Raw genomic sequence first — 21,689 nt, 5'->3', positions numbered from 1 at the left:
TGAAACTGATTGCACAAAATAGTAGTTTAATTATTACATCATCCATCTCAGTAATGGTGAGCGTCTGTCTGTCTTAGGGCTGAAAGCTCAAGTTAAACCACTGCTGTAGTGTTGAAGATCAAATGTTCAATATGTGGTCCCTAAAGGCAGATTTTGGGAAGAGCCAACAATCAGCTTCTCTATACATCATCATCTTGAATTATTTTGTTCAAAGGCAAAGCTCAGCATCCAAAACAAGATGTCAAACAAGAAGTCAAAAAAAGAAGTTTCTGGCTGAAATGAGGTTTAGGAAAACAAATACTCCCAGCAGTGCACACAAGCAACCAGAAGCATTATCCATAAGTGGTTAATAAATAAGAAGATAGGATGACAAGGCTGTTTAGAAAAGCTAGAAGGAATTGTCTCCTCCGCTGAAGGGCACCAGGAAAGGATTCCTGCATCCCCAGAAAATGTTCCCCCATGCAGTGGGTCTCAACCCTATCTGTAGATTGGAATCACCTGGGTAGGGTTTTTTTTTTTTTTTTTCAGTTGTCCCAGAACCCCACTGCAACCAATTAAATCAGAATTCCTGGGAGAGAGACTTAAATTATAGATCCTGAACCAACATCACTTAGGAATTTGTTAGAAATGCAGAATCTCAAGCCCCACTCAAGCCCCCATTCCAGGCCTATGGAATCAGGATTTGCATTTTAACAAGCTCTCCAGGTGAGCCATGTGCCCATTAAAGTTTGAGAAACATAAGCTTAGATGACAAAAAAAAAAAAAAAAAGCTTATTTTTCTTCACAGAATAGTTACAGGCTAACAGTCCAGGGTAGCAGGGAAGCCCTCCTCCACCCAGTCCTTTAGGATCCCGGTTCCTTCCTTTTTGTTGCTCTGTCATCCCCCAGGACATTGCTAACATCGAGCTGGTCAAAGCTGGACCACTCTGGCTTCCAACCAGCTGCAGGGAAGGACAGCACTGCAGGAAAACCTATTGTCCTGAGGCCTAAGACCAGAAGTGCTACACAATGTTTCTTTTCTGAATTTAGTCACAGGACCACATCTGACTCAAAGGATATTGGGATAGCTAGTTGAATCATGTCTGGGAAGAAGGAGAGGACAAATTTTGGTGAACAAAGATCAGTCTCCATGCCAGACATAAAGTGCCCAATAAATGATAGCTAATATTAGAGCCATTATTATTAACCAGCATGTATGCTTCACAAGCTTAGAATACAAATACTGTTTCATTTATTTTATTCTTCTAGTAAATTGCTTAAGGCCCAAAGACCTTACCAGCATGAAGTCTGAAATTCCTTCCTTGAGGCCTTATCCATTCTTTCATCCCTATAGAGTACAACATCCTAGGGCCTTTCTCAGTTCTAAAAAGTCAGTCATACTTCCAAATGCCAGGTGAGAGAAATAACTAGAAAGTTTCTACTAGCTCACCAGTACCACTGCTTGGTGGCTACCTCGTGGTCATACCAGACATTGGTCCCACCCAGTCCAATGGCTGATTATCTCTGTCACGGAGAAGTCTTTGCTTTGCTCAGGCCACTGTCAAGCCTCCACCCATCCTCTCAAGCTAAATGGATCCACTCAGTCATCATCTCTAAGCATGAAACAATGCCCAGCTGGCTGGGTGTAGAAAGGTCCTGCCCCACCCAAGTGCTGTAGAACCACCCCTTCTCACAGTCCAAGGGCCCCATGAAGCCCTGACCCAGATTCTGAATCCAGGCTAGATATGCCCATGGTGAATTCCACTCTAGAGCCCTTGGTGTTCTTTATTTCCAACAAATGTTAGCCCAGTACATCAATGTCTAATGACATTAACTCTCAAAAGAGAAGGACCAAGGACTTTATCCCTTTGCTTCCAGGGGGTTCCTTGGCTACTTGGGAAAATTACCAACTCCTACTCAAGACCAGTTCTATATACCAAGGGCTATGGTGAGGGGGCTACCTCTGTCAGGCCATAAAAAAAAAAATCCCTTGATAATATTACCCCAGGGATAAGAGATATCTACTGGCCTTACATTTTTACAGCAAAGGGATTCACTCAAGTGATTTTTCCTATTATACTAAAAACTCTGCTCCAAGGCTGTTGCTGGCTATGAAAGAGGCTGGCACCATTTTAAACATCTCATCTCAGCAGTTTTCAATAACACCTAACATCTCTTCAAGGCAAGTATCATTATCATCATCTCTGTTTATTGTTTTAAAGAATGGAGAGTTTAAGAAACCCCCTAGTCTCAATGATCATAGAGCCAGGGTTCAAAACCTGGTCTTTCTGGCTAACAATAAAAATAATAATAATAACCTTTATTGAGCACTTTTTATTCACTGTATACTGTAAAAAATTAATAAACAGAGACTTCCCTGGTGGTCCAGTGGTTAAGACTTTGCCTTCTGGTGCAGGGGGTGCAGGTTCGATCCCTGGTCAGGGAGCTAATATCCCACATGCCTCACAGCCAAAAAAAAAAACATAAACCAGAAGTAATATTGTAACAAATTCAATAAAGACTTTAAAAATGGTCTACATAAAAAAAAATCTTTAAAAAAATAAACAGGGACTTCCCTGGTGGCACAGTGGTTAAGAGTCCGCCTGCCAATGTAGGGGACACGGGTTCGAGCCCTGGTCTGGGAAGATCCCACGTGCCGTGGAGCAACTAAGCCGGTGCGTCACAACTGCTGAGCCTGCGCTCTAGAGCCTGCGAGCCACAACTACTGAGCCTGCGTGCCACAACTACTGAAGCCCATGTGCCTAGAGCCTGTGCTCCACAACAAGAGAGGCCACTGCAATGAGAAGCCCACGTACCACAGTGAAGAGTAGCCCCGGCTCACCGCAGCCGGAGAAAGCCCGTGCCCAGCAATGAAAACCCAATGCAGCCAAAATAAATAAATTTAAAAAAAAATAATAATAAACAGAAACCTCAATTAAATAGACTTGAAAGACCAGAAGGGGCTATTCCCATACGTGACTATAGCAGAGCCCAACAGGAATAAGAACAACTCCTCTTCTTTCCCGGCAAGGACACAAACAATGAAAAGCCATGGGCTCTTCATTTTCTCTAGCCCTCTCAACTTCCTTTTCCCTTCCATAAAAGTGTTCTCCTTCCCTTGTCACGCAGGGACCTGCATGTGGCTCGCCATGGTTGCAGTCCCCAAATTACAGTTCTTTGCTGATCCTGAATAAACCCATCTTTGCTGGAGAAATGTCTAGCAGTCAATTTTAGGTCAACATCTTAGTGGCCCATATGGGAACCAGAGAAGACCCTTGACAGCTCTGGGTTGACTGAGCAAACAGGGACAATACCCACAAGACAGCCCACTGTCGCTCACTACTTTTCTCACCAACCCTGCAGTTTGAAGGTACATCTTTATCCTCAATCCAAGCTCACTCCCTCTTTCATTCGAAGATTTCCAGATTTTACTTGGGCTCTATTTTAAGGTTTCATCTTTCTGGTTAAGGCCTTGTTTTGTATATGAGTACTCATTTAGTACTTTGGTCTGATCTTGAGGTTACACTGTATCAACAAACTTTGGCTCATCCTTCAGGAATAAGTTGCTTCAAATGAAACTGTGGCCATTCAGGCTATCTTCCAAAAACTGGCTGGAAAAGACTTCAGCCTGGCTACTCCTCCAGGACAAGGCTATTGCCTTTGAATTGGCTGGTATTCAGGCTTGCAAGCTGTTGGACTTGAACCATAAGCTATGTGAACCATTTGAAAACTGTTCTTTTAGACTAGAGAAAATCCTCTGAGAAATGGGATCCCAGTTATCTAAATATTTTGAGGGTGCACCCACACAATGACTCCTGCCAATTTTATTTCCTTCCTCATGCACATTTCTAACTAAAAGGACCAACCTGACCAAAGGCAATCTAAAGTATCAATGTCCATTACGGGGAACTTTCTGAAATCCTCAAACTTAATTTCCTTAAAACCAAATTGGACTACAATAGCTCAGAATCTTCCAGAATTTAGTGGAATGCTTATTTCAGTTGGATTTTGAAGTTTCCCAGTGTTATCAGGAATCTAAAATTGCCTCTCTGCAAAATAAAATTTTAAGATTAACTGAGGCAAACAATCGATTTAAGAAAAATAAAGTGGCCCCTGAAGCCTCAGGCTCTTCTTCCTAGGCTTCTCTGTCTCAGGCTCCGCCTCCAGAGCCACCTTGTCTCTCTTCCCCTGCTCCTCAAGCCCAGACTCTGCCTCTAGTGCCATTTTCCTCCTTCCTTTCTACCCTGCCGACACCTCCTTTTCAACTTCGATACTGCCATACTAATTCTCTCACCCAACTTCCCCTTTTCTCTGAAATTCTCCCCACTCCCTCTTCCTCTGAACTTTTCAGAACCTGTCCCTTTAAAATTAAGCATCCTGAGGATCGAGAGGCTAAGCCCTTAATTTCTTATACTCTCTGGACTGAAGCCTAACTGCAAGCCATAGTCAAAGATTTTCCCAAAGTAACCAAAGATCTTCACAGATTCGCTGAGAAATGTTAACACAGTCGTTCAAACTAATCAACCTGGTTTCTCTGACTTACATCACCTAATTCATATGCTTGTCGGTAAAGGCCAGGCTCAACGTTGGATGGGAACTGCTAATTGGGAAAATCCTGAAAGGTCTCTAGAATTACAACTGGGAAACTGGCCTGCTTATTATACAGTCAGGCTTGCGCAACTGCTAGGTGACTGCATTGAGCAATTCCTAGGACTTTTCCAAAGCCTGTTGATTGGAATAAAATTCAGGCTTGCACACAAAAATCTGATGAACCTGTTCATGATTATTACACTCAACTTCAGATTTTTTTTTTTTTTTTTTTTTTTTTGCCGTAAGCGGGCCTCTCACTGTTGTGGCCTTTCCCGTTGCGGAGCACAGGCTCCGGATGCGCAGGCTCAGCGGCCATGGCTCACGGGCCCAGCCGCTCCGCGGCATATGGGATCCTCCCAGACCGGGGCACGAACCCGTATCCCCTGCATTGGCAGGCGGACTCTCAACCACTGCGCCACCAGGGAGGCCCCAGATTATTTTTAAGGAAAATTCTGGTCTTCCTTCAGATGTTGAATCCACATGGCTAGCTTTTGCTCTATTTTTATTTATGGACTGATCTGAGACCTTTCCCTTCTAGTAGAAAGGACCAGAATGGAATGGGAAACTACCTCCCTCCAGATTTAGTTAATCTGGCAAACCAGCTCTCTCTCATCCTAGATGAATGTCCTCAAAGGAAGGCCACCAAAATTCTTAATCTTCACCTCTAGCAAATGAAACCTCCTAAGTGAAACCAAACCCTCCTAGCTTCTGCTATTATTGCAAAGATCTAGGGTACTGGAAAAGAGATCTTTACAAATTTAAGCACTTTAGGCACTTTCAGCCCTCTAACCAGCCTTTCCAACATCCTCCCAATTCTCAATGACGGGCCTCCAAGGAAGTGCAGGGGCTTTTCCCAATTCTCCCTCTTAATCAGCTTAGAGAAACATTTCTCCAGATTGGGGAAGAGAAATGTTTCTCTTCCAGTCCTAATTGACACTGGAGCTACACTCTCAGTGCCCACTACTATAAAATAGCCCTTGCCTCAGAGTACTCAAATAATTCAAATAGTGGGGATCTCCAGTAAACCTCAAGAGGTTCCTGCCTCTGAGCCCTTTGAGAGATACACACCCTTTTCTCCTTAGTTCCCCGTGCCCCTATCCATTTATTAGACCAAGACTTCTTAGAGAAGTATCATGCTGGAATTTCTTTCCCCCAAAGGGGGAAAGAAATCTAGAATTTTAAAGTGTCATGGAAGTAACCAACCAGGTGAATTAGATGATACCTTTGGCATCTTTTATTTCTTCGGTCTCTGATGATATTAGAGCTGATTCTAGAAACACTGATCAGCTGTCCCTATGGAATCAGTTACCACTTTCCTATTGGGCAAAATCTCCAACTGATGGTGGCAAAATTCATGATGTACCTCCCACCAAGATTCAAACAGACCCCTCAAAATCTCTCCCCCAAATTAATCAATACTCTGGAAGTAAAGAAAGACCTTCAAGGTATAAAACCCATACTAGAAGATTACAAGGCTCAAGGCCTCATTATCCCTTGTCATAATCCCTGTAACACTGCCATTTCACCAGTGAGAAAACCTAAGAGCCAAGACTGTAGGTTTATCCAGGACCTCCAAGCAATAAACAACATTGTTACCCCTCGACACCCTGTTGTTCCTAACCCTGGAACACTACTAACATCCATCTACACCAGAGGCAAATTCTTTACTGTAACTGATTTATGCAGTGCATTCTTTAGTATTCCAGTTGATGAAGTTAGCCAATTTTTTTTGCCTTCACTTGGGAAGAAAAATAATTCACCTGGACAGTAATGCCTCAGGGTTTTACTAAGTCCTTATTATTTCTTGCAAATCCTGAAGGCTAATCTGGATGATATAAAATTCCCTAGAGATTCTACTTTGTTGCAATATGTAGATCAGGGGTCCCCAACCCCCAGGCCACAGACCAGTACCAGTCCGTGGCCTGTTAGGAACCAGGCCACACAGCAGGAGGCGAGCGGAGGGCGAGCAAAGCTTCATCTGTACTTACAGCCGCTCCCCATCACTCGCATTACTGCCTGAGCTCCGCCTCCTGTCAGATCAGTGGCAGCATTAGATTCTCATAAGAACGCGAACCCTACTGTGAACTGCGCACATGAAGGATCTAGGTTTCATGCTCCTTTTGAGAATCTAATGCCTGATGATCAGAGGTGGAGCTGCGTGGTGATGCTCGCACTGGGGAACAGCTGCAAATAAAGATTATCATTACCAGAGAAGTTTGACGGCACAGAGACCATAATCAATCAACTGCTTGCAGATTCATATCAAAACCCTATCAGTGAGTGGCAAGTGACAATTAAGCTGCATTAACAAAAAAAAAAAAGCAGACAAAAAAGCCTGCTAGGGCTTCCCTGGTGGTGCAGTGGTTGAGAGTCCGCCTGCCGATGCAGGGGACGCGGGTTCGTGCCCCGGTCCGGGAAGATCCCACATTCCGTGGAGCGGCTGGGCCCGTGAGCCATGGCCGCTGAGCCTGCACATCTGGAGCCTGTGCTGCGCAACAGGAGAGGCCACAACAGTGAGAGGCCCGCGTACCGCAAAAAAAAAAAATAAATAAAGCCTGCTAGTAGCAGGCTTTATGGTGGCAAGTGAGTTGATGTACTTCAGTTGTACAGCTGCATCTGGTGGCAGGCTTTAAGTCAGAATCCGACACTTATTTTAGTCTGTGCGTGGCCCGCGCATTAGTTTATTTTCCACTTCTGTCCGCGCCTCTTTCCCGCCCTGCGCACTTGTCTCAGTCACAGTTTTGGTAAGCCCACGAGCTAACCCTAGCCAAAATGAGTAAAAAACAAATGTCGCTGGAGAGCTTCTTTGAAAAGGGGGAGAGACCCACTGATGAGAAAGCAGAAGGCTCTAAGAGTGCCAACAAAAAGAAAGCTGCATTTAAAAGAAAATACCAAGAGTCCTACTTAAATTACAGGTTCATTGCAACAGGTGATTCACATTCTCCAAGCCCGCTATCCAACAAAGCCATGAGACCTTCAAAAGTGCTTTGCCACGTGGAGACCAAGTACCCTACCTTAAAAGACAAGGGCTTCCCTGGTGGCGCAGTGGTTGAGAGTCCGCCTGCCAATGCAGGGGACACGGGTTCGTGCCCCGGTCCGGGGGATCCCACATTCCGCGGAGCGGCTGGGCCCGTGAGCCATGGCCGCTGAGCCTGCACATCTGGAGCCTGTGCTCCACAACGGGAGAGGCCACAACAGTGAGAGGCCCGCGTACCACAAAAAAAAAAAAAAAAAGACAAGCCTTTGGAGTTTTTCAAAAGAAAAAAACATGAACACGAAGAACAGACACAATTGTTGAAAGTCACCACTTCATCAAATGTGTCTGCACTAAGAGCATCATTCTTAGTGGCTAACAGCATTGCTAAAGCTAAGAAGCCCTTTACTATTGGTGAAGAGTTGACCCTGCCTGCTGCTAAGGACGTTTGTCATGAACTTTTAGGAGAGGCTGCAGTTCAGAAGGTGGCACGTGTTCCTCTTTCGGCAGCACCATAACTAGACGAACTGATGAGGTAGGATATTGACGCACAATTGTTACAGAGGATTAATGGGTCACCATGGCATGCAATCCAGGTTGACAAGTCTACCAGTGTTGACAACAAGGCAACAATGCTTGTTTTTGTGCGATATATTTTTCAGGAGGACGTGCATGAGGATATGTTATGTGCACTTTTGTTGCCAACCAACATCACAGCTGCAGAACTGTGAATGATTACATATCAGGAAATGATTACATATCAGGAAAACTGAATTGGTCATTTTGTGTCGGGATATGCATGGACAAAGTGGCTGCCACGACTGGACGGCTTTCTGGTTTCACTACTCGGGTCAAAGAGGTCGCTTCTGAGTGTGAGTCTACGCGCTGTGTCATCCACAAAGAAATGCTTGCTAGCCAAAAAAATATCACCTGAACTTAACAACGCTTTGCAGAATGTGATTAAAATTATCAACCACATTAAAGTACATGCCCTTAACTCACGTCTGTTCGTGCAGCTCTGTGAGGAGATGGACACAGAGCACACACGTCTTCTCTTATACACAGAAGGGAGACAGCTTTCTAAAGGTAGATCACTGGCCAGAGCTTTTGAGTTATGAGAGCCACTCCAGAGATTTCTTTTAGAAAAACAGTCACCACTGGCCACACATTTCAGTGACACAGAATGGGTCGCAAAACTTGCTTACTTGTGTGACATATTCAACCTGCTCAACGAACTCAACCTGTCACTTCAGGGGAGAATGCCAACTGTGTTCAAGTAGGCAGATAAAGTGGTGGCATTCAAACCCAAACTGGAATTATGGGGGCGACAAGTGAACACCGGGATTTTTGTCATGTTTCAAACATTAGCAGAGATTTGGAAAGAGACTGAGCCAGGGCCTTCTTTCTCCCAGCTATCACCTATCTCAGCTTTCAAAAGAGTTTGAGCATTACTTCCCAACCACAAAAGATCTCCAAACTGGGAAGGAATGGATCCGTGACCCATTTGTGACTAAGCCGGGTGAATTGACTTTGCCCGTGCTAGAAGAGGATCAACTGCTTGAGATCGCAAATGACGGTGCCCTTAAGAGTATGTTTGAGACAACTTCAAATCTCCATATGTTCGAATTAAAGTCAAGGCAGAATATCCTGAGATTGCCACAAAAGCACTGAAAAGCCTGCTTCCATTTCCAACATCCTGTCTTTGTGAGGCAGGACTTTCTGCAGTGACAGCAACCAAAACAAGATTACAGAGTAGACTGGACATAGCAACACACTTCGGGTGTCACTGTCTCCCACCACCCCTAGATGGGACCATCTAGTTTCAGGAAAACAAGCTCAGGGCTCCCACTGATTCTGCACTATGTGAGTAGTATAATTATTTCATTATATAATACAATGTAATAATAATAGAAATAAAGTGCACAATAAATGTAATGTGCTTGAATCATCCCCAAACCATCCCCCAACCCTGGTCTGTGGAAAAACTGTCTTCCACAAAAGTGGTCCCTGGTACCAAAAAGGTTGGAGACTGCTGATGTAGTCTTCTTTGCCCTCCTTCTCAAGCCTCCTCAGGAAGGCAGCATCCACTTGATAAAGCTTTTCATGTTAAAGGGATATAAGGTCGCCAAGGAAAAATTGCAGTTTGTCCAAACCCAGGTTCAATATTTAGAGTATCTGATATCAGAACAGGGCTACACCTAGATCCAGATAGACTTCATGGTGTCCTAAGTTTCCCAAAACCCAAAACTAAGTGCCCACTTAGAAAACTTGGAGGTTTTCTTGGGCTAGTTGGTTATTACTGAAATTAGATTTCAAATTTCTCTTTTATGGCCAAACCTCTACATGTTTTACTCAAAAATAACAACCCTGGCCCAATTTTATGGGAAGAACTGGAGACACAGACTTCAGTGCCTAAAAGAAGAGTCTGATGAACCTACCTGCCCTTGGCATCCCAATTATCAGATTCCCTTTTTCCTTTTTATATAGGAAAAGGAAGGAAATGCCCTTTGGGTACTCACCTAAAAACACAAGGGCCACCAACTGGACCAGCAACTGGACCCTGTGACATGGGGATACACCCCTTGCCTTAGAGCCATTACTGCTACTGCTCTTTTGGTTAAGGCCACTGAGAATATCATTGTGGGATCCCTTTAACCATTCTCGTACCTCATGCTGTAGAAGTCCTCCTGAAGGCTCTTCATATTCAGTACTTCTCAGCTAGTTGCCTCACCTCCTATGAAGTCCTTTTGTAAACTGCTCCTCACATAACTCTTTTATGTAATAACCTTACCCAGCTACCCTTCTCCCCTCTGTCACTGACAAAGTCCCTCACCACTGCCTAACGTTGACAGACCATTTCGTGATTCCTCGTGATAATCTGCAGGAAAATCTTTTGGGTAATGCTGACTTCTAATGGTTCACTCATGTCCCTTATTTAAAAGATGAAATAGCAAATACTGTGCTGGGTATGCTATTACAACTCCTTTTGATGTTGTTGAGTCAGCATCTTTACCTATGGCTACTCCAGCCCAACAGGTTGCATTATCTGCTCTTACACAAGCTTGTACTTTAGCCAAGGACCAAACTGCCAATACTTCTATTTGATAGTACATATGCTTTGGGAGTAGCTCATGATTTTGGAATGTTGTGGAAGCAATGTAACTTTCTTACTTCCAGTGGAAATTAAATTAAAAATGGCTCCTACATTCAGAAATTATTGAATGCAATACCTTTACCTGCCGCTTCAGCTATTTTTAAGATCCCAAGGCATTCTAAACTGGACTCTCTGAAAGCTAAGGCAAATTGCCTTGCTAGTATTTCCACAAGGAATGCTGCTTTTTTAAAGGGACCAACAACAGCCAAACCTCCGTCATGGTCTAGAGGGATAGTTCACCAAATGATACCTTAGAAAAACTGACTTAGAGAAGCCCAACAATTGGCCTCAGGAAAAAAAAAAAAAAGATTGGACATTCAACAACTGTTGGTTTGACAAAAAGGGAAAGCTCTGGTTTAGACCAAATATCAACCTAGTCCTACTGGAGACTAAAATTCCCACTCCTCACCCCAGTACATTAAACCACTGGTCTACTGACAAAGTGATAGCCTTATTGAACCAATACTGCAGGGAAAATATTAACCAGGCCACAAAAAGTGCCTACCTTACTATTCCACTTGTCTGATTCAAACCAGGGAAGCCTGTTCATACTGCTCCCAAACACTAAAGAGCCTAGAGTTCTGGCAAATGGATTTCATACAACTTTCTCTGTCTAATGGATATAAATCTGTTTTAGTCATGGTCTGTATGTTTTCATACTGGACTGAAGCCTTCCCTTTCAGACTACTGCCTTTCCTGTGGCTAAAGTCCTTTTGGAAAAGATTATCCCTATCTGGGGAACTCCTCTAAAACTTCATAGTGATTGAGGAATGCATTTTACTGGCCATGTACTAATGGCATTATTAAGACTCAGTTGGCAAAATTTGTAGAGGCCTTTCAAATACCTTGACCAAAACATTGCCATTAATGCTTCTAAATCTCAGATCTACACCTTTTGGAACTCATAAATTCTCAGCTTTTGAGATAGTCATAAGATGCCCAATGTACTTGGCTACTGCTCCTTTTGACCCACAACTGATAAAAGTAGAGATAGTCTAATATTGCAAAGGCCTAATTGCTTCTATTAAAAATATGTCGGGAGATAAAGACCTTAAGTGCCACACCTTGCAACCTGGAGATTTTGGTTATTAGAAAAGACACCTCCAGAAGAACCTTCTTCAACCTTGCTGGAAAGGCTTCTTTCCGGTATTGCTAAGTAACCCACATGCCACCAAATTCTAGGGAAGAGACTCTTGGATTCACATGAAACACCTAAATAAAGCAATGAAACGTGACTCGACCTGCACATCATCTGGTGACCTGAAAATTAAGACTTCCTGGAATTGAAGGAGTAGGCAACTGATGACACAGCTTTCCCAAGATATCTAGACCAGGCCTCTTGGAAGTTTACTGCCAACTCTTTGAGATTGTACAACACTTCAGATGATCTCTAACGTCTATAATCCTGATAACATATAGACTTTAGATTAAAAGTGCCTGAGAGTTCTCCCTCCAACCCTCTTTGTCTCAAATGTGACCTTAATAAGTTTCCAATCTGTTCACTTTCCCTCCAACCTGAGATACTACATCTTTCTTAACACTGAGAGACAAAAAGCCGCTGAAACTTGAAAATCTGACTCTTGATCAGGGATGCTTTCAGAGAAAGATCTTGATCAAAAGGGGGAAATATAAAAACTTAATAAACAGAAACCTCAATTAAATAGACTTGGGAGACCAGAAGAGGGAGCTCCATGCCCTACAGCGAGAGCAGAGCCCAAGAGGAACAAGAATGACTCCTCTTCTTCCTTGGAAAGGAATCAGTCAATGAAAAGCCATGGACTTGGTGTACAACAGCCCTCCCAACGTACTTCTTCCCTCTGTAAAAGCATTCTTCCCTTGTCGTGTGGGGACTTGCACATGGCTTGCCATGGTTGCAGAGCCAAAATTGCAATTCTCTGCCAATCCTGAATAAACCCATCTTTGCCAGAGAAATATTTGGCAGTCTATTAAGTTCCGGTCAACAGTGTTTTTAAAAACTTCTTAAAAATAACTTACATACAGAAAAATACAGAAATCACAAGTATACAGCTTGGTGAATTTTCACAAACCGAGCACACCCACATAGTCAGTATCCACAACAAAAAGTCAACACATCCAGCACCCCCAGATACTCTCCTCATGCTACTTTCTAGTCATTCTCTACAACTAGGGCAGTCATTATTCTATTTTCTAGTTTTGCCTGTTTTTGGTCTTTATATAAAGGAATCATAAACAGTATTTACTTTCTCATACCTGGCTATTTTTACTCTATATTATGTTTGTGAGATTCATCCATGTTACATGCACATAAAGTTTATTCATTTTCATTGCTATATAACATACTATTATTTACATATAATGGAATTTATTTATCCATTGTACTGTTGATGGGCATTGGGGTAGCTTCCAGTTTGGGGCTATTATATCAATAAGTCATGCTACTGTGAACATTCCAGTAAATGTCTCTTGGTAAATATATGTACTCATATTGGGTATATACCTAGAAGCGGAATTTCTAGAACGTAGGGTATGCGTAGTGTTCAACGGGTAGATGCTGACCAGATACTATCTAAATACTTCACATGTATTAACTCTTTTTTTTTTTTTTTTTTTTTTTTTTTGCGGTATGCGGGCCTCTCACTGTTGTGGCCTCCCCCGTTGCGGAGCACAGGCTCCGGACGCGCAGGCTCCGGACGCACAGGCTCAGCGGCCATGGCTCACGGGCCCAGCCGCTCCGCGGCATATGGGATCCTCCCAGACCGGGGCACGAACCCGTATCCCCTGCATCGGCAGGCGGACTCTCAACCACTTGCGCCACCAGGGAGGCCCTGTATTAACTCTTTTAATCCTCATAATAGTCCTAAAAATGTAGGTACTCTTATTAGCCCCCAATTATACAGATGAGGACATAGACACATAGAGATATTAAACAGATTAAATAGCACAACCAGTAAATAGATGAATTCTATATAAATAGGGTTTAAATTCAGGAGGTTTAAGTCCAGAGCCTGTACTCATAACCACCACCCTGTACTCCTAAGCCAGGATTTCTTCTAGAACTATACCATTCTGTTATTTTGCTAACTAATTTTCCCCTACCATACACTGATATAAGAATTAAAGCACACACAGACATGTGCATACAAGATAATTCTGGGAATGGTCATTAACCACATTGATATCACTGATAAAAAACCAGCCTGAGGGACTTCCCTGGTGGTGCAGTGTTTAAGAATCTGCCTGCCATTGCAAGGGACATGGGTTCGATCCCTGGTCCAGGAAGATCCCACATGCCACGGAGCAACTAAGCCCGTGTGCCGCAACTGCTGAGCCTGCGCTCTAGAGCCCACAAGCCACAACTACTGAGACCGCGAGCCACAACTACTGAAGCCTGCATGCCCTAGAGCCCAAACACCACAACTACTGAGCCCACGTGCTGCATCTACTGAAGCCCATGCGCCTAGAGCCCATGCTCCACAACAAAAGAAGCCACCGCAACAAAGAGTAGCCCCCGCTTGCCACAACTAGAGAAGGCCCACTCACAGCAACAAAGACCCAATGCAGCCAAAAAAAAAAAAAAACAGCCCAAGCTGGTCACTTACATGAACAGTCTATGTATATATGAAAGGTTCAGATCAACCAAGGATTATTTTTATTTCTGATGGAATTAAAAATATAGGGTAGGCAAGACATCCTCAGTTATATACACAGTTATCAAACATCTATTTTAACTAGAAAACTTAGAGCCATATTCATCCCAGCTTCCTACGGCAAGTGGCAATTTTACACACTTAATCATTCAATATATTATTTGTGCTAAGTGTTTTGAGGGGATGCACATTGGGAGAGTACACATGAGGTGAACACATTCCCCATCCTCATGCATCTCACATTCTTGTAAGGGACACTAGAAATAACTATGACATACAATAAGTGCCACAACATGGTTATAGGGCTACAGATACTCAAGGGAGGCATGGACCACTTTTCATTCATCGATCAGTTGAAACTAAAATGGTGACATTTTGGCTGAGTCAAGAAAGATTGATCAGATTTCCCCAAAAAAGGCAGTCAGGTCAGGGAAGGAGTAACAGAATGAGCAAATGCACAGATACAGGAGGGCACCAAATTCTTCTGGAAAACAGCCAGAAGTGGAGTATGTTGGGAACCAGAGCACATACTGGGCAGAAAACCTCACCACTAATTTTTACTGAGCACTCATTGTGTGTACTCTCATCTGACCCGCGCAACAGCCCAGTGAGGTAGGCATCATTATCCCCTCTTACAAGTGAAGGTTCAGGGATATAAAAAATTAAGTTAGGGCTTCCCTGGTGGCGCAGTGGTTGAGAGTCCGCCTGCCGATGCAGGGGACGCGGGTTCGTGCCCCGGTCCGGGAAGATCCCACATGCCATAGAGCGGCTGGGCCCGTGAGCCATGGCCACTGAGCCTGCGCGTCCGGAGCCTGTGCTCCGCAACGGGAGAGGCCACAGCAGTGAGAGGCCCGCGTACTGCAACAAAAAAAAAAAAGTTAACTTGTCCAAGGCCACAGTACTCCTAAGTGCCATAGACCAGCCTTCGGTTCTGGCCCAACTGACTCCAAAGCCCCCAGTCTGCTGCCTCCTGCCAGGGGGATCTGAGGGGGAGCTAGGAGCCTTGCAGGCTAAGGATCTGGACTTCACATGGAAGGCAATGTAAGACCATCAGAGCTTTAGTAAGAAACTAAGGACATAATCAGAGTAATGCTCTAAGAACAGAACACTTCAAACCGTGGGTCACTACTTATTAGGAATCAATTTAAGTAGGTTTTGACTAGCACTTTTTTTCCCAAATAAAAGGATAGAATGGAATGGAATGGAATAGGATAGATCAGAATGCATCTCACATAGATTAAAATACAATTTCATAAAACTTTGGTCTCACTTTAGATAGGTAACATACAGGTAAGGATGCAGATGACTAGACAGACAGACAGCAGAGAGATGTATGTGTCCACTGTGCTGTCATCTAAAATGAATTTCTTACTGTGAATCAGTTCTAAGAAGATTGCCAGGAGCATAAGTATACAGGTCTGATTGGAGGAAGAGTGTCTGGTGGGTAGGGAAACCAGTTAGAGGCTATTTGCAGATTTTTTGTCATGGACAAGAGTTTGAACTGGGGTAGTAGCAGCAGGATTCAACAGAAAGGATTTTGTGCAACAGGTATATGTGTTCTCTGACTTCATCTGCACTGGAACATCATTAACCTGTTCTCTCTGCCCTCAATAGGGATCCCTCCAAGGCCCCTTCTGACTTGCCTGACTACTTCGTCACTATCAGGAGGCTTAACTTCCATCTTGTGCCCCTCCTAGGGCTCAAGCAAAGTAGTCTTTGATGTGTAAATTTGGTTTTTTAGGGGGTTTTTTTGTTTGTTTTTTTTTGCTGTACACGGGCCTCTCACTGTTGTGGCCTCTCCCATTGTGGAGCACAGGCTCCGGACACGCAGGCTCAGCAGCCATGGCTCACGGGCCTAGCCGCTCTGAGGCATGTGGGATCTTCTCGGACCGGGGCATGAACCCATGTCCCCTGCATCAGCAGGCGGACTCTCAACCACTGCGCCACCAGGGAAGCCCTAGATTTGTTTTAAAGGAATGACACTAACTCCTCTCTACTTAGTCCAGTAATCTGTCTGTTACAAAGCAGTGCCCTGACTTTGGACAGAAAACACTAGGCAAGCCCAGAGAGGTGCTAGGCCGTAACGATGGTCTTCTCCACTGGGCTCATGGTTCGAGGCTGTCCTGCTCTCTCAGTGGCTCTGCAATTCTGTCGCCTCCTCCTGGGGCTCCCAGTCAACCCTCTCAACATCCTTGCCAGGCCATTACTGTATTACTAACCCCATTTTTTAACAGATGAAGAAACTGACAGAGAAGATAAAGAATGCCTTCAAGTACCCCCATCCTCAGCTAGTAAACTGGGGAAGTGAGACTGAAACCAAGGCCCATGTGACTTCTAAAGCCACATGTTCACCACCATTAGAATGCTGCCTTTCCTTAAATTATGTTTCCTTTAGATTAAGAAAGTTATCTTTTTAAATTTTTATTTTAGTTGATTATACCATAGAAAGCTAAGGATATCACTAGCCATGAGAGGAGAGAAGATAACCTTAAGATAAATAATGAAAACACATAAAATGTAGTATGGCACAAAAAAATGAACATGAATTTTGCAGTTAGACCCAATTTCAAAACCCAGGTTGTTTGACCTTGGGCAAGTAACTTTAGCTCTCTGTCCCTATTTCTTCACATGTGACAATTCAATAAAATAAGGGCTCAGAATATGGCAGGTGTGCAATAAATTATACTATAGACATGAGAAAACTATACCTGACACAGGCATTGCCATGAGGCATGCTGAGACCTCAATGCCAGGCTGACAAGAGGATGGAAACCATTCCAGTACGACTCAGGCTAAGAGAACTGACCTGCCCTTGGGTTTATTGGTGGGAAAGGAGTCCACCAGGCAAAATCACATTATTTAAAGGCAAGCTTGGATCTGATCCAGCCTGGCACTTATACCCAAGGGGCTAGAACTGGAGGCCTGGAAAGGCAGTAAGAACGTGGGAGCTGTGGAGATACTCGCAAGATGTGTCCACAGCTGTGGAGATACTGTCAAGTGGGTGACAGAATTCCAGACAGACTCATTCATGTTGAAACTTAACCTTAGCCAGAAACAAGAAAGACAAGGGGCCCATCTCCCAGGAGGAGGGGCCAACATGGGCCAGGAGCTATCAGGGCCTCTGTAAGCTAAGTAATGACCTGCCCTCAAAAGATATCCATGTCAAATCCCTGGAATCTATTAATGTTACGTTATTGGAAAAGGGATCTTTACAGATTAACTTTAGGATCTTGAAAGGAGGGGCTTATCCTGGATAATCTGGGTGAGGCCTAAAGGCAATCAGATGGATCCTCATAAAATAGACACACAGAGAAGACACACAGGGAAGGCTATGTCAAGACGGAGGCAGAGATTGGAGTGATGAGGCTACAAGTCAAGGAATGCTAAAAGCCACCAGAAGCTGGAAGAGGCAAGGAACAGATTGTCCCCTGGAACCTTCAGAGGGAGTGCGGTCCTGCCCACATCTTGATTTCAGACTTCTGGCCTTCAGTACTGAGAGAATAAATTTCTGTTATTTTAATCCACGAAGTTTGTAGCAATTTATCTTTGGAAGCCCAAAGCCTAGGAAACTACTAGAGCCCTGGACAAGGGTTTGGGGTTTGGAAAGTTTCAGCCCAAGAATAGAAATGGAGCTCAATCTAAAAGTAGAAGTCCATCACACAGGGGTTCATGGGGCAGACATCAATGTGGCATTTTGCTCACTGGATATCAGACTTAGGCCATCCCAGACTAATTCCAGATCTAACCATGATGAAGAAGAGTGAGCAAGTCCTGGGACGGCTCAGGGGCTGGTGGGGTTCATCCTGCAGGTGGGATATTTCAGTACCCACAACCAAGCAGGGCAAACAGGAACTGACAGAGCAATCAGAGACGTTCTGCCAATAAATGATAAGTAACTCACAGAATATGACTGCGTGCAGTCTGAGATGATGTCCGTTTCATAAGAAAAAAAACAAAAGGCCAGAAAATATGCTGCTCCTTCTATGGAAGGAATCTGCCACTTCATTCAAAGGCCAGGCACGTGCCAGCACTGGGGGCGCAGAGGTGAGCTCAAGGTCTGCTCTGGCCCTCCTCTGTAGCTTCCACAGCCTCTCCTGGAGCTGAGACCTCCCTGCATGCTCAGAAGACTGATTCTCCTTCAGCCAAGAGTTTCTGTGGCTTGAACAGACGATTCTGCGCCCATATTAGCAGGAATGGGGAAAGAAAGACCTTAGCGTCTCTACAGGCTTCTAATTCACAGGTCGTTGAGTCAGCCTCACTGTTAGCATACAGTGGGGATTTTCTAGTCCCCAAAAGTAGTATAATAAGAGGATTTCAATTTAAATTTCTCAAAAGCCACACTTCTCCCCCACCTTCCTAGGCACTACAGGAGAAACAAATATGCATCAGTTCCAGCCCCTGTCCTTCAGGAGTTTGTGTCCTCATATGCAATATGAGGTCTAGACATAATCACTTAAAACTACAGAGCAGTGGGTACCTCCAAATGACACAGACAATCAGAGACAAAGAACTAGAGGGGATAAAATAGCTTTTATTGATACGGTCATTCCGGGCATGAAAGGATTCCAAAATGTGGCCATCTGATATTAAATTTATATCATTAACTTTATAGCCACTAAAAACAGTATTATCCAGGATAACCAGTATGATAATGAAATAAGACAATGTAATGGTTGCAATGAAAATCTCTTAATTAAAGAATTTCTAAATTGCTTCACTTCTCTGGCCTAAACTGCTTCGTCTGTAAAATGAAAGAGTTTTATACACAATCACTAAAGTCCTTTCCATCCCCCTATAGTATTCCTTGGGCAGTTCACTGTAAGGGAGACAGTTCTGTTGGCTTTATCCTTAGGGACTTCTGTGAGCTTTTCATGTAGGTGGAGAGCTTTTGGATTTTCAGAAACCTACAGGCATCTTTTTTAAAGCTATAAAGATGGATTGATAGGTGGAAGTGTGACTGAGGAAATAGAGCAAACTGGTCAGCTTAAAACCCTACTCTCAGGGCTTCCCTGGTGGCGCAGTGGTTGAGAGTTCGCCTGCCGATGCATGGGACGCAGGTTCGTGCCCCGGTCCGGGAAGATCCCACATGCCACGGAGCGGCTGGGCCTATGAGCCATGTCCGCTGAGCCTGCGCATCCGGAGCCTGTGCTCCGCAACGGGAGAGGCCACAACTGTTGGGGCCCACGTACCGCGAAAAAAAAAAAAAAAAAAAACCCTGGCCTCCTTCCTATGAGGCACTATAGCCAATCGGGGACGCAGAAGACTACGAGGCACTAAACCTGAGCCCCGGCCTGTGAGACATTTCTGATGGCCTCCATCCATCTGGTTCTCACTTGCTCTCGTTCTAACTCCTAGCTGAAAGTCCTACCGCCCCACATGGTTCCTCATCCTTTTTTCTTTTGCTTGAATCAGGTTTAACTTTCTGAAGGCTGAAAATCATAAAGCAAAAAATGATATGAAACAAGGAGGAGGGAAGAGGGAGCTGGACTCACAGAACTACAGAAGTGAAAAAATTATTTTAATGTCAAAGCCTCAAACAAAGGCTCGACTACTGACTCCTCAGAGGGATGATGGGTTTGCGCCACATACATTAGCACTTGCCTCTTCGGGCTGATCTGTTTGTTGGTTGCTATGTGCATGGTGATAAAATATCCATTTGGGTGGGATCAAAAATTGTATGACCCTCTTAGAGCACATCTGTGAGTACTGGCCTTTTGAACAAAGGACTATAGTTCACCAGGCCTCTGTGCTGTCAGAGGCTGCTTCCCAAATACCAACTTTGAGCCTAGCTCCACCATATGGACACATGGGGGTCCATGAAAAATAGTGGCCGAGGGGCCTGAAAGCATGAGAAGGTCTGGCAAAAAAGTGACAGGTTTTGGGGCTTCCCTGGTGGCGCAGTGGTTGAGAGTCCGCCTGCCGATGCACGGGACACGGGTTCGTGTCCCGGTCCGGGAAGATCCCACATGCCGCAGAGCAGCTGGGCCCGTGAGCCATGGCTGCTGAGCCTGCGCATCCGGAGCCTGTGCTCCGCAACGGGAGAGGCCACAACAGTGAGAGGCCCGCATACCGGAAAAAAAAAAAAAAAAAAAAACAAGTGACAGGTTTTGTCCAGGCTGCGGAAGAGAAATGTACTTAGTCTAGAAAGACTGAAGAGGTGCACACCTTCAGAACGTGTCTGTGGATCCAAATACACCTTAACAGATTCCTGAGAGAGCCCCCGGCGGCCGTGTTAACCTTGTCATTGTTATTGTTAAGAGGCTATGCTCATTTCTGGCACCTAACACTGGACACAATGATAGCAACGGGGTTGATGGAAGAGCAAAGAATCTGTTTTGCAGTTAAAAAAAACAGTTCTCAGACTTCTCAGGCCATTTGAAATCACGCCAGAGAAGTACTTGATTTCAGCATTCTTAAGCTCTCTGCAATGATGCCACAAGTGATGTCCCCCACGTGTGATGATGTATTTCAGGGCCAGAGCTTTCTCAAGACGTTCCAAGCCTGCAGGCTCCTGATCCTTTTTCAAATTACAAAGATGATAGTATCCCAGTGAGAGTTGTGACTAGTCTAAACTCTCCACAGCTGCGAGAGATGAATGTACAAATTCCAGTAAAGATTCTGCGCGTTATGGACTGAATTTACCTACACGGCATCAAGGCCTAACTCAGGACCACTTAAAAGAATCAGAGCTGCCCCCAGTGCTATTTCCATTTCTTCTATAGCATTAGCTGCTGGGAAGCTGGCGACTGTTCTGTGAAGATGCCTCCCCTCACACCCACGCCACTGTCACTGCCCAGCGGTGGGTATCTATTTATCTATCTATTTACTTGGGAAAGTCAACGGGGCTTTGTTTCCTTATCATGGACACCTTTTCCCTAAAATACTTCCTTGGAATGCTAAGTAAATGTAATAATACACAGCACGCCACTTTTACCAGGTTTAACAATTGTATTGTCTGAAGACTCTTGGCTATACTCCTTTATGAAACATCTGACGCTCGGCATGCTTTCCAAGACTGGGAAAGAGTTAAGGGACAAGGATTCACATCATTGTCTGCACATATTAACAATTACAGAGAGAATAAATAATATTCTTCACTTTGGAAAACAAAAAGACCAAAGGAATATATAATATATTTTTTAAATTATCTTCTAATATGACTTGCACGAACGCAGACTCTTCCAAAGCCAAGTATACATTCATCATGTACATCCACCTCCATTGCTTAGAGGCCACTGAAGTTCACCTGGTATCGCTCCTGACATCTGGAGATTTTTTTTTTTTTTTTTGCCGCTGTGGCTTGTGGGATCTCAGTTACCTCACCAAGGACTAAACCTGGGTCACAGCAGTAAAGCCTGAAATC

The sequence above is a fragment of the Mesoplodon densirostris genome, chromosome 13, assembly GCF_025265405.1.
Source record: "Mesoplodon densirostris isolate mMesDen1 chromosome 13, mMesDen1 primary haplotype, whole genome shotgun sequence".
NCBI classification, from domain to species: Eukaryota; Metazoa; Chordata; class Mammalia; order Artiodactyla; family Ziphiidae; genus Mesoplodon; species Mesoplodon densirostris.
The sequence above is the reverse complement of the archived record's forward strand: the minus strand, read 5'-3'. Positions refer to the sequence as shown.